Raw genomic sequence first — 11,217 nt, 5'->3', positions numbered from 1 at the left:
ATATTCCAGAGAGTGTTAAACAAACAACCCCACTATGCTATATAGAAATAACAGACAACACTAACCCAATAAGATTATAAGACAAACAACCCCAGTGTGTACTCTTATAAAGATAATAGACAACACTAACCCCATTAAGTGTTTGGACAACAACCCCACTATGTATTCTTATAAGATAATAGACAACACTAACCCCATAAAGTGTTTGGACACAACCCACTATGGACACTCATAAAGAGAATAGACAACACTAACCCCATAAAGTGTTTGGACAGCAACCCCACTATGTACTCTCATAAAGATAATAGACAACACTAACCCCATAAAGTGTTTGGACAGCAACCCCACTATGTACTATCATAAAGATAATAGACAACAATAACCCCATAATGTGTTTGGACAACAACCCCACTATGTACTCGCATAAAGATAATAGACAACACTAACCCCATAAAGTGTTTGGACAGCAACCCCACTATGTACTATCATAAAAATAATAGACAACACTAACCCCATAAAGTGTTTGGACAGCAACCCCACTATGTACAATCATAAAGATAAAAGACAACACTAACCCCATAAAGTGTTTGGAAACAACCCCACTATGTACTTTCATAAAGATAATAGACAACACTAACCCCATAAAGTGTTTGGACAGCAACCCCACTATGTACTTTCATAAAGATAATAGACTCCCCATAAAGTGTTTGGATATGTATTTTTATAGACAACACTAACCCCATAAAGTGTTTGGACAACAACCCCACTATGTACTCTCATAAAGATAATAGACAACACTAACCCCATAAAGTGTTTGGACAGCAACCCCACTATGTACTTTCATAAAGATAATAGACAACACTAACCCCATAAAGTGTTTGGACAGCAACCCCACTATGTATTTTTATAAAGATAATAGACAACACTAACCCCATAAAGTGTTTGGACAGCAACCCCACTATGTACTCTCATAAAGATAATAGACAACACAAACCCCATAAAGTGTTTGGACAGCAACCCCACTATGTACTTTCATAAAGATAATAGACAACACTAACCCCATAAAGTGTTTGGTCAGCAATCCCACTATGTACTGTTATAAAGATAAAAGACAACACTAACCCCATAAAGTGTTTGGACAGCAACCCCACTATGTACTCTCATAAAGATAATAGACAACACTAACCCCATAAAGTGTTAGGACAACAACCCCACTAAGTACTCTTATAAAGATAATAGACAACACTAACCCCATAATGTGTAACAACCCCATTATGTTCTTATATAGATAAAAGATAACATTAACCCCACAAAGTGTTAGACAAGAACCACAATATGTTCTGATAGAAAATATTAGACATCTTAGTAACCTCAGAGTGTTAAACAAACAACCCCGCTGTATTCTCATGTAACAGATACCAGTAACCATATGAATTTAAGTGTTTGAAAACCCCAGTATGTTCTAATATCAAAAAAACTCTACCAGGGACTGGTAATAAAAGAACAAAAACCCCCACTATGTTCAATCGCAACTTCTCGAGCCTTTCTGACTAGCTGACAAATGACCTCGAATGTATTAGTTAGACGCCATGGCAACAACCCCCCCCCCTTTTTCATGATCTTCGAAATAAATGCATGAAGACCTTTTATCTGTGGAATATGGAGTTTAATTTTATTCAATGCTATGATATTACATAAAACTTACTATAAAAGGGACTTCTTACTTCCTCTATCGAAAATTTGAAAAACAAGAAAAACATAACCTTTAACATCAGGTGATGTTAATACATTCGAGGTTGTTTTTCCGAACTCTGACGGAAAGACCCTGAGTGAGATTATACAATTGCCAGTACGTCATATCCTTTTTTTTTTTACTATTAAAAATACCAAACTATACTCATAATACTTTTTCCTATTTTGATAACATACTTGAAAATTTGTTTTAAATATTTTTCAAACTATTTTTTAATTGGATAATCTCTTTATCTGAACTGTTTTTTCTAATGGGAATTTTCCCTTTGAATCTGCTGGTGCATGAATTTGAAGTGTACATTATGCATCAAAAGCATACATAATTTCATTGTAAATTAATAATAATAAATAAAAGAGATTATCCTGATTTTTTAAAAAAAGATTTAATCAAACTTTTCAGTTACTCGACAAGATGAAAACAGATAAGAAACATGTCAATAAATGTAGAACACAGAAAAAAAACCCCTCAAAATTTGAGACAATCTTCATAAATGTAAAAAACAAGTATATAGTGAGTTGTCAAATAACTGTAAAACTTGCATGTTGTTGCTACTTATTTTAAACAAAATATATAAATTTAAATGAAGTTTTAAGAAAAATGTGTAGTCTAATATCTCATCATTTTGCATTTTAAAATTGATATTAAAACAAAAATAACGATGTACATCCTTTTGGAAAATATACTCAAACTTACAGCTGCACCCCCACTCCCATCCCCTAAAATAAAATGAAAAAAAAAACAACAACAGGCAATTGATTAACAATTTTCAAAAAAATAAAAATCAAACAACATAAATGTACATTTCAGTTTCATAATTATTTCTCACATTTAAAATGAGATCGCTAATTAAAAAGGACGAAAACTATGACTGTTTCTTAATGTATAGAAATTCACCATGACGAATGCAGTGTTCATAAAAGATCCTTTTGTCTTAAAGCTGAACACTACTCATAAACATAAGTAATCAGAGATTACATAGCTCAATTCAAAAAATGATTACTTCAAGTAAGAAACGGTCTCACATTTTACTAATAATCAAGAAGTTAATTTAAGGTTTGCAGTAACTTGAGAATAGACATCCAAATACTTGAAACAAGTTGCCCATCAAGAAAATGTCATTCAATCCACGACCCCTGAAAATGTTATCTTTTTAAGATCAACTATCAAAAATCGATTCATCTTTTTCTGAAAAGTAAGTCAGGTCCTAAATGTCGCCGTCTGGAGAAGACAATGGCAAGAATGAATCCGGATTGTGCTTGTTCTTCTGAAAAGTCTTTCATTCATACTTCATGTATACCTGTCAAAAAAAAATACAGTAAAATATATTTCTAAATGATAATGTTCAATTTTTTTTTACAGGTAGGGGATGACAAATCCCATTGCCTGACGCCCGGGGCTAGTGAATTTTAGGGTTGGGCAAGTGAAATTTTATCAACCACTTGCCCGTGGGCAAATGACTTAATCAATTATCAAAACTAAAATCAATATCTATGCCAATGTTCTACTCAGTATTTTTTATATATAAATTTTTAATAACAGTATAATTTAATGGTAGGGCAGGCAAAAATTCAGGTAGGGCAAGTGAATTTTGACCATGTACTTGCCTTTGGGCAAGTGCCTTAAAAATCCATTTGTCAGCCCCTGACAGGTTATGTTTTAATTTATTGTAAAATAATATTGTTGTCTTGATTTTATGGGCACTTATAACATGTACTAACCATCAATCTGAATGTCTTTGATAGTTGCTTTCCTTAAATTTGTGAACTATATTCAGATCACAAATTGTGTGTTCAAGTCATAGGTTTGTTCTTTCAACTTTATGAATGTCCGATGCCTGCTGGTGTTGCTGCAAAAATAGAGCGGCCTAGATCATCAAAGTTCCACTTATGTTCACTTTCAGTATCTGAACTCTACAAAGGAATAAAGAAGCAAATGTTTATTTATATCACATACAAAAATTCCGAGTTACTATTAAATTAAAATTCATCGAAATTTATTTAAAGCATAGTTGTCATGTACTGTGAACTACTTTCTTATATTGGTAAAAGGTGAAAAAGTACAGTCAAACTTGTTTTAAGCTTTGGGAAGTCCAGAAACTAGCCACTTAACACAGGTGGCCTCTTATTCCAGTTTGCCCAAGAAGTAGCCAGTCAGTCAATAAATAAACAGCAATAACCACTACAGTTGATTTAATTAAACATGTCAATTTCACAAAACCTTTGTATGTGTGTATACATATATTAATCCATGCCTATTTAAAAAAAATATGAAATTAAAGAATTCCAAATTAAATTTTTAAGGTTTTGTGCATTTTTCTGTTCCTACAAAACAGTTCATAAGTGTTCAGAGTTCCAGAAACGCACCGGTCCACCGGGGATCCCCGGTGAACTTTGAATGGGACCGGTAAAATCTTAATTTTATTGGTCAAAATGTCCGATGGTTTTTTTTTTTTTTACAGACTGTATAACCTTTACATATAATCTTAACAAAATCATTTAATTCAATTGTCCTGACAATAAACAAATGAAAAACTAAAGGAATTAAAAAAAAAAAAAAAACGTCAGGGCATCGCCAGATCTTGTTTAAATAAAATGTAGACGTTGATTGTCTACTATAAAAAGCTACATATTAAAATAATAATTTCCATAAGTCTGGGAGGAAAAACAGTTTTAAAAACACTGTCAACAAATATTTTCCCTGATAAATATATGCACTCTGTAGTTCTGACAGTAAAAAAAATGTGACAATCTACTTTCGTTTTGAAGGACGAATTTGCAGGGTTGCAAGAGTGCCTGCTATTTCTGCTTGATTACAGACAATTTGTTACCATTTATTATTTTCTCTATAATTTAATCTATTAGCATGATAATATTATACCAACTTCTGGATTTTTTTTAATGTATTTGATAGCATTTAAAATACAAGCGCGTTTTTCCCCTTTTCTAAAAATAGCGGATTGACTTGAATGTAGTAAAACGACAACAAATTCACTTAAAATCATCATTTTCATGATAAATTTGCATATCTTTATATCATTAGTACATATTTTTAACTGTGTGGAGGTTGTATAATAAATTTTAACTAGTCAGAAATATCGGGCGTTTTACCAGGCTTTTTAAAACGAGTTTGATATTTTACGTAATATTTTTCCTGGCACATAAAATACAAAAATCCAAAAGAAATAAGCCTGGAAAACAACATATTTTCCAAACAATCAACCAAGAGTTGTCATGTTGCAGATTTTATTTTTAAAAACATTTTAAAAATCTGTCAGAAAGGACATAATAAATTTATACGATGAATTAAGCGTTGGTCATCACACGCCTTCGGCGACGTCAAATCCTGCATACACAGGCCTTATACAAAATATTTCAATAATTTTTTTTTTTAAATCTGCCATCTTTTTATTTACACATATCATTTATTATATCGTTACAATTTCCAATCCTATAATATGTTAAATTTACATACAAAAAATTAATGTCCAGTAAATTTTACAACTGTCCGGTGAATTTTAAATATTTACAAGACAATTGTCCGACATATTTTTGACTAGTTTCGGGAACTCTGAGTGTTCTTTTGTAACATTCAAATCATTCAAGAAGAAATACATGTGCCTTACTACTATCTATTTTTTTAATAATAAAAAATATAAAAGCTTTAATTAAATTAAATAAAGTATAAAAATTTATTTCAGTAAGTGTCAATAAAATTTATTTAAAAACTTCACTTTAATATGTTCTGGTAATTAACAGCATTGTAACCCCCCCCCCCCTTTCAATTAATCCTCGATCAACTACTTTGCTGAAGTTTTTAAAGTCTGGTAAATTTTTAATATTATTTTTATAAAGCTGTCGGAATTTCTATCTAACATACAGACACACACAAAAAATTATTCAATTGACCAAAGATTTGTATTAACGCAGTTTAAAATCATTCTACTACAACACAGGTGTCAAGTGCAGCAGAGCGTAACTAATCCCTATCGATCGTCTCCTGATGGTGAAATTCACGAGATAATCATGCTATACAAATCATTTGTTTTGACAAGAGTTGCAATTAGAGCTTCTACACGGAATCAAAATCTAACAGGTGTGAAAATACTGATAGACCTGTATTAGCTAAGTTACATACTCTCACTGTAAATTTTCAAAGTAATGATGAATTAATATTGTAAATTACAAAATAAAGCTTTAACCTTGAATTTCTTTAAGTTTAGATATAGAAAAACTATTAATTGTGATTTAATTCTTTTAAATTTTCAATGGTCGATCTTGAAAAATAAGTACAAATTGATCTTACAGGACAATTATATTTTTTCCATTAACACAAAGAGAGTTATATATACGTATATTAAAGGTAATTTGTCTAATTTCTATAATAGGTGAAATTTTTTATCCGGCACATAATTACACAAGCGACTGTGTAAGCAATGTGACATATTGGGTATTTTAACAACTGATTAAAATGTCCTACACTCATTTTAAATAATAAACATTGATTGTCATTTATCAAATTGATATACCACTAAATTTTACAACCTAATTATACAACCCCATGTTGATTCCTACGAAGCCTACTTGATGCGAAAATTTATTGCAGTGACATTAATTCCATTTTTCCATTCTGATTTTTTCTCTATAGATTAAGGTACGATTACAAGAACATGTAAACAAATGTGTGAAGAGTAGATAAACAATTGGTACGTATCTAGAATGAATTGAGAGAGAGAGAGAGAGAGAGAGAGAGAGCAATTATACTACGAAACAGGATAAAATTAAAGCCAAAAATATTCAATTTGAAAAAATTTAAACACGGATGATTTAAAAATTAATCGGAAGGGGCGGAAGAGGCGTGAAAAATCCAGAGATTTTGTCTCCCGTCGGAAGAATCACATGTATTTATGTTATGAGATATCTGCATGTAATTACCATAGATATAGAGAAAATTCGAATTAAGAAAAAAACACGATCGTTTTTTGAAGTAAATAAGCCAAGTAGTACTCCAACACGGATTAAATTATGGAGATTTATTGACAGTTGGAGCATGTTATATGGAAAATTTAAATGGTTTGGATTTTTGTTGCAAAAAACGAGTGAAAATACGTACCAGGTGTGCTTTGCATGTATTGCACGTGTATAAATAATATTATCTTTTTTTACTGGCCAACGGGGCGACCCTCTTGCAGAAAACCACTAGCCCGACCCCCGGGTATCGGTCGATTTTCATTGCAGACCTCTGATTAAAAAAAAGAACTATCAGTGCATTCATTATATTTTTTTTCACAAAAGCCCGTTTTCAATCGGTATGTGTTTATGTGGACTACAAGTGTCCTTTCCTTGACTTTAAATAAATTCTACAACTGCATAATGTACGTATGAATCATATCAAACAACTTACAAAGCTTTTTTTCAATGTGGTGCAACAAAATAGTAAGACTTACTGCATTTGCTTTTTGTGTTTCCGAATTTCCTCACTGCTAATCCAAACACAGCTACTTCCGCATTCTGCGCATGCGCAGTTAGTTTTAAATATATGCGCATGCTCAGGTATTCGGAACTCCTCGATTCAATTACCGAACTCCTCTAAACAGCAGATTTCTGAATGTCTGAGCGTTTTGGGCTAAGGACATGTCCAAAATTTGGACAAAGTCTTTGTGAGGTTAAATCTAATTTTAGGTTTTTCGACCTCATAGAGTAATTTTGAACGTAATTAGACCTCTTCATTATGGGGTTAACCCCACAGTACCCAAAAAACCCCACACTGCTGGAAAATACGTTAATTTTACCCCACAATGTACCTCTCGTAAGAACAGCTAGACAGACAGACGGACGCCGGACAAAATGTGATCAGAAAAGCTCACTTGAGCCTTCGGCTCAGGTGAGCTAAAAAGTAAACCATGCGCAGTTCGGGGGGTGGGGGGGGTGTGTGGGGTGTCGAATCCCCTTGACTGAATTTGTATAATTATTAAATGTATACTGAAGCAAATAAAATATGCCAATATGAATATAAAGGTTTGATTGCTTATTCTTTATTATGTGTATAGAAGATTTTTTTTATAGGGAATATTTATCACACTGTAATGATGATTTAGAGTTAGTACAAGCCAGACCTCATAAATTTTTCATTTCACATGGATACTATCATTTAGTAAAAAAATAAGTATTTCTAAATTACAAAAAGATTAGATCGCCCGAGATTCGATCCCGGGACCTCTCAGTTGTGAAGCGAGAGTCATACCACTAGACAACAGCTAGAGCCGCTTTAATATAGCGAACATTATATATGCAATAATGAAGTCACATACATGTATACATTAACGTTCGATATTGTCAAAATTTTACACAATGCATGATATTTAATTTAACCTTTATTAAACAGTTCTAATGAATAAGAATATAAAGTCCAGCGAGAACCTGTTTTATACGTAATAACTCTCCTCATGCCCTTGTGCTAAAAATAGCGACATGTAATACAATAAATACTAATAAAACAAGCTAATTCAGAGAATTTTTGTCCCCCGCTTAGGGAAAAAATAAACCGTTCGGGGGGTGGGGGGGTCCCCTGACTGAATTTGTAGAATTATTAAATGTATACATGTACTGTAAACCAACTTTATTCGCGACGACTTTATTTCGCGATTAAACAGAGATAAATTAGTTCGCGACGATTAATTTTCGCGATCAAGCCTTTTTGCTTCTTCCTTTAATAGACAAATATACTATGAAGGAGCGGTTCGCGGCGAGAAATATTCGCGATGACGATGCTCTCGCGAACTTCGCGAAAATTTCTCGCACGCGAATAAAAGTTGGTTTACAGTATACTGAAGCAAATAAAATACATGTATGTCAATATGCATATAAAGATTTGATTGCTTATTCTTTATTATGTGTATGGAAGATTCTCTTTATATGGAATATTTATCACGCTGTAATAATGATTTTATAACCTCATAAATTTTTCATTTCACATGCTGAACACTATCATTTAGTAAAAAAAAAAGTATTTAAAATAAAAATACAATGATCGACCGAGATTTGATCCCGGGATCTCTCACATGTGAAGCGAGAAAAATACCACTAGACCACGGAATCGCTATATATGGTATCGAGTATATGCGGAACTGAAGTCACATACATGTGTATATTCATGTTCGGTATTCTCAAAATTTTACACAATCCATGGTGTTTGATTTATTTAGCCTTTATTAAACAGTTCTAAAAGATGTAATAAGAACATAAAGTCCGCCGAGAACCTGTTTTATACGCAATAACTCTCCTCATGCCCCTGTGCTAAAAATAGCGACATGTAATACTATAAATACTAATAAAACAAACGGGGCGGGGCACTTTGAGAGGGGTGAGAGAGGTCCTAGGGAGTTTTGGTATAAAATTATATTGCATAAGCTCAAAATCTTCTAGAAATATCGCCCGGAAATGATAGTGTTACACACAGACAGAATGTTTAAATTTACGACCTTAAACGTTGACCTTTTGACCTCAAAATCAATAGGGGTCTTCATTAGGCCACAGGGAGTTGTTATGTAAAATTTCATTGCAATAGCTCAAATGGTTCTAGAGATATCGTGTGGAAACGAAAGTGTTATAACAGACAGAATTTGCTTATTTATGACCTTGACCTTTGACCTTTTGACCTCAAAATCAATAGAGGTCTTCTTTAGTCCATAGGAAGTTGCTATGCTAAATTTCATTGCAAAAGCTCAAAGGGTTCTCGAGATATCGTGTGGAAACGAAAGCGTTACAGACAAACAGAAAGACGGACGGACAAACCCAAATTAATATCCCCCACTTTTCAAGCGGGGAACAACAAACGGGGCGGGACACTTTGAGAGGGGTGAGAGAGGTTCTAGGGAGTTCTGGTATAAAATTACATTGCAAAAGCTCAAGATCTACTTGAAATATCGCTCGGAAATGATAGTGTTTCATACAGACAGAATGTATAAATTTACGACCTTGAACTTTGACCTTTTGACCTCAAAATCAATAGGGGTCTTCCCTCGGCAACAGGGAGTTGTGATGTAAAATTTCATTGCAAAAGCTCAAAGAGTTCTCGAGATATTGTGCGGAAACGAAAGTGTTATAAAAGACAGCATTTGCGAATTTATGACCTTACCTTTGACCTGTTGACCTCAAAATCAATAGGGTTCTTCTTTAGACCATAGGGAGTTGCTATGCAAAATTTCATTGCGAAAGCTCAAAGGGTTCTTGAGATATCGTGTGGAAACGAAAGCATTACAGACAGACAGAAAGACGGACGGACGGACAGACCCAAATTAATATCCCCCACTTTTCAAGTGGGGGACAATAGGTCAAGGTAATGAATGTTTATGAATTTTCATGAAGACTAGAAATGTAAAATAATTGTCACAAACGATCACCAGAAAACTGACTCAGTACTCTCATAATACAACTTTTGCATGCAGATGCAATTGCTGAACAAGCACCTGGTATAATTAATAACATGCTATTGTTTTGATTTTGAAAGTATGGGATCAGAGCCGAGTAGGAGAACATAAGAGGTTAAAATCACTATTTTCTACTCTATGTAATTGATAACTTAGATTCTTCAAGATAATAAAAATCTGTTATGAACTGTCTACATGCAGAAGGGAGATTATAATTAAATTATGATTGTAATTAAACAAACACTGCATCATCATTGACAGCATTTTTTCTCATATTGAATTACTAATGTTTCTTCATCATTTAAATTAGCCAGCTATATTGATATTGTGCTTTAAATAATCTCATTTTTCACGACACAACTTTGTTCGATTGAATTTTCTCTATTTGTTATACAGTCAATTCTCGAATTATCGCCATTCGATTCATCGCCATTTTCGCAATACCGCCATGATTTCCCAAGAACGTTTTTCCTGCTATATAAAATTCTCTTTATAACGCCAAATTCGCATACCGCCATCCGCCACCCTGTTTTCACAACAAACGTCCATTTTTAAGTGTCAATTATCTCGATAATACCGCCACAGGTGTATGTGGTCAGTGAAGTGCGGCTAATTGGTTGACGCTATCCCTGTTGTAAAGCATGCAAAGCCAGTCAAGGTACATGCAATTAAGTAAACAATTATTTTAACATGAATTGTTAGAATAATTTTGTTTTCTGTTTAATAATATCATTAAGTCAAGGCTTTGCCATGAAAGCGGTCGTTGTAAAGTACGCCGATAACGATATTATTTTGATGATCTCTGCTTTTAAAAACAATGCAAAGTTTGCTTAAAAAATTATTTTAAGTCAGAAATTGTGAACGTTTCATTAACAATGATTTCATAAACGATGAATTTATTCAAGAACTTATTTTATGTACTATAGGCAATATATCACGAGGATCGATCCAGCATTTTTTCTTCAATACCGGTATCAGACGTGCAGATTTACATACATACACATGTACTTGTCTTAATTTCATAACTGAATATTTTGTT

General features: G+C 33.1%; 1 long non-coding RNA gene across 1 annotated transcript; it reads right to left on the bottom strand.

Moving 5' to 3' along the window:
- Window positions 1-2,797: 2,797 nt before the first annotated feature.
- Window positions 2,798-7,242, bottom strand: LOC134278696 (uncharacterized). The gene is made up of 4 exons (XR_009994498.1): window positions 7,197-7,242; window positions 6,863-6,991; window positions 3,472-3,663; window positions 2,798-3,050 (listed from the first exon to the last, which is right to left on the bottom strand). It is a non-coding gene; the product is annotated as an uncharacterized LOC134278696 (long non-coding RNA).
- Window positions 7,243-11,217: the final 3,975 nt, after the last annotated feature.

The sequence above is a fragment of the Saccostrea cucullata genome, unplaced genomic scaffold, assembly GCF_032062105.1.
Source record: "Saccostrea cucullata isolate Sc308-1 unplaced genomic scaffold, CSIRO_AGI_Scuc_v1 ctg5832, whole genome shotgun sequence".
Taxonomy (NCBI): Eukaryota; Metazoa; Mollusca; class Bivalvia; order Ostreida; family Ostreidae; genus Saccostrea; species Saccostrea cuccullata.
Note: the sequence above shows the minus strand (reverse complement) of the source record. Positions and strands in the feature narration are given on the sequence as shown.